Source organism: Echinops telfairi, unplaced genomic scaffold (genome assembly GCF_000313985.2).
Source record: "Echinops telfairi isolate 266 unplaced genomic scaffold, ASM31398v2 ScPeMD7_31;HRSCAF=116, whole genome shotgun sequence".
NCBI lineage: Eukaryota > Metazoa > Chordata > Mammalia > Afrosoricida > Tenrecidae > Echinops > Echinops telfairi.
This window is the reverse complement of record NW_022103928.1, coordinates 43,026,047-43,031,564: the sequence shown is the minus strand read 5'-3', so window position 1 is coordinate 43,031,564 and position 5,518 is coordinate 43,026,047. Positions and strand designations below refer to the sequence as shown.

Here is a 5,518-nt window from a genome sequence, read left to right as displayed (position 1 = left end):
AGTTCTGAGGCTCTGGCTGCCATCAACCTATCTCCATGTGTCTTGTCAACCGCAATGTCTCCCAGGGAGTGAGCTTAGAGAGTATCTCCCACCTCCATGGAGAAATACCAGAGTTTCCCAGAATTCTCAGGAGAAGGCCATGTCCACACAGAGGCCCCATTGGCTATGACCTGATTGACAGGCTAAACTCCAGCCCTTCACTCTTAATCCTCAAATTGACAACCGATTGTGTAACTAACACAGTGGTGGTGGGTTTTACCAACAAAAAAAAGGAAAAACTGCTAGAAAAATTCTTAAAGAGCTGTAACACTTATATGCCCATTATTATGTTGAGGAATTTCCCTTCTAGTCTATTTTATTGAACACTTTACCAGGAATGAGCATTGGATTTTGTCTAATGCATTTTCTTCATCTGTTGATATGATCATGTAATTCTTTTCCTTTATTTATATGGTGGATTAAATTGATTTTTTTTTAATGTTGAAATATCCGGTTTAAATATCACTTCATCAGGAGGTATTATTATTATTTTTTAAATTGTTGGATTTTATTGGCTATGATTTTAAGAATTTGGGGGGATCCTAAACCAAACCAAGCTCATTGCCTTTGATTTGATGCTGACTCATAGTGACCCTATAGGACAGAATAGAATTAGGTAGAACTATTATAATCTATTGTGGTAATGTCTTTGCCTGATTTTATCAGTGTATGCTCACTTCATGAAAGGAATTAAGGAGTTTGCCATCTTTTTTGAAATCATTTCAGTAGAAGTGGTATCAAATCTCACATAAAAATTGCCATTAGCTTAGTATATATTTTTCCATTCTCTGATTTTTGATTTTGTCTATTTCTGTGTAATGTGGATCTCGTGTAAGCAGCATTGAAGGTTCCTCTTTTCTTGCCCAGACCACTACGCTCTATCTTTTTACTGCTGCATTTAATCCATTTAAGTTAACTTTTATTATTGATATGCATGAATTTATTGCTGCCATTTTGCTGTCTGTTGTTTGAGATGCTGCTTATTTCTTTGTTACTCATATTTTTTTGTGTTGGGTTAATTTTGTTCGTTGACTTTCTTGCCATTATTTCCTTTTCTGTGAGTTCCCTGTTTACTACGTGTTTATGATTTTCCTCTTTTATTTTGATTTTCGTTTGTTTTTATGTTTTATTTGAGGTTACCAAGTTATGTATTATTTTCTTCCCAAGTTTAGAATAGTATTTCCTCTCTTTAAAACTACTTGACTTACCTGTCTTTCAAATGTTTTTCTCCCTACCTTACTCCTACTTACCTCATTCTGGAAGGTTATCTCTGGCTCCCTATTTTTAATTTTGCAAGTTTGTTTTACTTTGATTCTGTTTTATGTGGATTGACTTTGGGCAATGGTGTCTTAGATGTTGTCCTCAGGTTGAGGTTTGCTGTTGTTATTGATTCTCTGTCCAAAGTACTTCCTGCGCATTTTCTGTAAGGTTAGTTTTGTTGTAATACATTCCTTTAAGGTCTCCTTATATGGAAATGATCTGACATCTGCCTCATATTTGAGGGACAGTTTTGCTACATTTAAGATTCCTGTTTTTCTTCTTCTTTAGATTTTTATGTATGTCATTCCATTGACTTCTTGCCTGAAAATGATTTCTTCTGAAAAATCAGAGCATGGTCTTACTAGTTCTTCCTTGTAGGTACTTTTTCACTATCTCCCTGTGGATCTCAGAACTCTTTCCTTTTCTTTAATATTGGAAATTTTGATTCTGATATGGTGTGGTGGTTTTCTGTTGTCTTCTATCATGAAGGGGATTCTTTCAGCCCCTTGAGTGATTATTTTCTCCTCTTTCATTATGTTAGGGAAATTTTCTCCTACCAGTTCTTAGACTATTTTCTCTGTGATTTGTTTGTTTGTTTCAACCTGTTCTGGTATTCTATCAGGCATGTTATTCCTCTTGATAGTATCTCTCATAAATCTCAGACTTTCTTGTTATTATTCCATTTTTATGGTTTGTTTTCTCATATCAAGAGATTTGTCTTCAAGCTCACTAATTTGACCTCACATTCTTACAGTTTTAGTCCTTTGCTCTTTCCAAGTATTGTTTATGTCTAATACCTTCATATTAGTCTTCCAGATGTCTATTTGTTGTTTTTGTATGGTTTCTGCTTTTTAGTTTAATTTGTCAAATTTCTCTTGTCTGAGCTCTGAGCTCTCCCATTGTTTTTTTCCTGAGCTCTTCCAATGTTTTCTCCCCCTCATAGTTCTATTTTCCTCTTCATCCTTGGGAAGTATCCCCAAATTTTTATGCTGAATTCCCTTTGCAGTAGTTTTCATGCCTTTTCTAACTCTGGAAGAATTTTTGGCACTGTACATTGGTCATTTGTTTGCATCATTCTATTTTGATTCTTTATGTGAATGGCAATCGACTTTTATTTCTGAGAAATCATGTTGTCTTTGTATTTGTTTTTATTCATTGATTAAGTGATATTACACTGGATGACCCCTTGTTCACTAATTATCAAAATATATTTTGTGTCAGTTATCTGTGCATTGCCTTTCAGATCCTTAACCACCTTATTGAATGCAGGGTTGGTGATAATAAAGATGGAGTTTGCAATATTTTCTTAGAAAACAAAAAACAAACACAAAAACATTTTATCCAGTGTTATACGCAGCACCTGGGGTCTTTCTGATGCTAGGATGCTAGGACCAGCTGATCCAGCACCCTACTCTTATAAATCTTGGTTTTCTTCTGTAGTAGATTCATCCAGGATAGTTTTTCCAACACGTAACTGCTGCAGAGTTTGGTTGTTCTTGAGTCTGACCCTTTCAGAAGATTGTTTCTTTGTTTTGCTTTCTTGAGCCGTAATGGCCAGTAGATTTCAATGATTTCAACCAGAATCTTCCACAAATATTTATCCGTCGAGTGCTGTCACCAAGGCATTTCCCCATAAATATTTTCCCTCGATACTCCATCTCTCCAAGTTCCATCTCTCCAAGAACTCCCTTGTGGATGACAGTCTCTGAAATTTCACAGAAATATATTAGTTTATAACTTCAACAACTTCCTTGTCATCTATTAAGTCAAGGTTGTGCTTAATTCAATGAGGTCTAAATATCAGTTCAAGAAGACATTCTTCGATACTATGGTAAAATGAGTTGCTCTGTGTGATCTTCTGTCTTTGAAAAAATATTTGGAGCATTTTCACCTATGCCTTGAGGTGTTGCCTTTTCCCTAGTTCTTTAGAGAATCAACTTAAGAGTGTAGTCCCTAGGTAGTTTTCTACCCCAAAAGGTGGGTTATTTTGGTGAGGGGATTCCCTGGGTCGATAGGTTTTTCTTGGGTAAGTTGTAAACAAATTGGTGGTGTGATACTTTTTGTCCATGCACTTTGCTGGGATTGACTGATTGGTCATGCAGGAGGCTGAAAGAAGGCTTGTCTTAAGGAGGGGAAGAGGAGGGGGCATGTATGGCTGCCGAGAGGAGGTGTGTAAAGTGAGGGAAGTGCTTGCTTGCTTTCTCTGGCTTGCGCAACCCAGAGAAAATATTGCCTACAGCACAGTCCCAAAGGGCCAGCTTGTATGACTGAGAAAATGGCCAAACTGACCTGTCCTGGGTTGAAAACTGTTCAGATCATAGAAGCAAGGGAGTGTCTTCCAAACTTGCCTATTGATTTTCTGATTCTGATCTCAAGTTTCACTTGATCCTGAGTTATAACATGTTACTTCCTCAATAAACTATACAGCTATGGATATGCTCTGTGAGTTATATGTGTCCATTATAACAAATTATGTAGAGAGAGTTCCATGGAATAATGAATGGTGTCAAAAATGATAAAGAAGTTGGGGAGTGAGGTACAGTATCTTGAACTGCCTCATGGAAATCAGCTTTGTACTGATCTTGTTGTGTACGTTGGAGTAAATTTCAACTCATAGTGACCCTATAGAACAGGGTGCAACCACTTCACAGAGTTTCCTAAACGATAATGTTACAGGAGCAGATTGCCATGTATTGTCTCACGTGGAACTACTGCTGGCCTCAAACTGCTGACCTGTGGTTAGCAGCTGACTGCTTTAGCAAATGTGCCGCCAGACTCCTCAATCTTGATTTTTATCCCTCAGAAATTTGGACACTCCCTTATGTTAGAAGACAGGTGCTCTATGAGTCCCAGGGTTATCAGTTGATCTTTTATCTGCACTATGAAACATTTGGTTCAGCTCTTTTACTTTATGATTTCTTCCATTTGTTTGAGCTATTTACATTCACACCCAAGTTTCGGCGTCTCTTCAGATGTCCATTTAGACCTGTTTTCCCCTGTCTTTTTCATGCCCTTTAGCTTTCTTTGTGTACCATGTTTTGGTTTCATTCCATCAGGTGTCCTTCATTTGTGTTGAATTGCATATGTTCTTGATATGTTCTCTAAATTCAGATGGGATATATTCAAGATCATCTTTTGACTCTTGTGGACTTGTGTTAATTTCCTTCAACTTCAACCTGAGCTTACATATGAACAATAGATGGGTTGTTTCATTCAGCCTCTGGCTTCACTTTGCCCGATATTGAGTTTCTTCATCCTCTCTTACCACATGTGGCATTTTTTTATTCCACCTGGTTTTGTATTCCATCTGGTGAGGTCCATGTGTATAGTCACCATTTATGTGGTTGAAAAGGGTATTTGCAATGAAAATTTCACTTTGCAAACTTTGCTAATGAGTTTCCAACTTTGTTTCTATCACCAAGGCCATATTTTGAAACTATTGTTCCTTCATCTTTGATTTTAATTTTTGCATTTTCATTGCCGATAAATTAACAGTGCATCTTGACTGCATGCTTAGCCAATTTCTGACTGAAGAAGCTGGCATAATTCTTGAATTTCTTCATCACTAGCTCTAGTGGTTGGTGCACAAATTTGAATAATAATTGTGTTTGTAGGTGTGTTGATATCATCCTATCACACCATTGTACTTCAATATAATTTCTTAAGAGTTCTTTTGGGTGATGAATGTGGTACCATCCATCTGAAATTTGTCATTATTGGCATAGTAAACAGTATCCAGTGTTTGAAACCACCAGCCTCTGTATGGGAGAGACTGGGCTTTTTTCCTTTGGGAAAGAGTTACAGCCTCAGAAGCTCACAAGGGCAGTTCTCTGTGAACTTGATGGCTTTGAGTTATTGTTGTGGTTTTTCATTTTTATTGTGGTAATAGTTTCTTTTATAAGAACTAATACCAGACTATTCCCAAGGAGTTGGAGATGAATGATGTCACAAATGTTCAACTCTTATAAGATTATATTTAGTTCCCGTCCCCTGCCTCCCATTCCTCCTTTGAGTGTATTCCCTAGTGTTTGTACATCCTGTAAATCTCTGCAATGTTCCACATAAATTAATGAAACTTTGAGGCAATGTTTCATGTAGTAGTAGGTGCCATTCATTCCAAAATCTTAAGGTGAGTCCAGAGATCAAGGCCAAAAAAATGTTGAAAAGCAACAGCAGTTCTTGCTTCTACCAAAGCTCAGTCAGGAAATAGAGATCTGGC

General features: G+C 37.1%; 1 non-coding gene across 1 annotated transcript; it reads right to left on the bottom strand.

The window, feature by feature from the left end:
* Positions 1-249: 249 nt before the first annotated feature.
* LOC115869571 lies at positions 250-312 on the bottom strand. Its single transcript, XR_004046244.1, has one exon. It is a non-coding gene; the product is annotated as a U7 small nuclear RNA (small nuclear RNA).
* Positions 313-5,518: the final 5,206 nt, after the last annotated feature.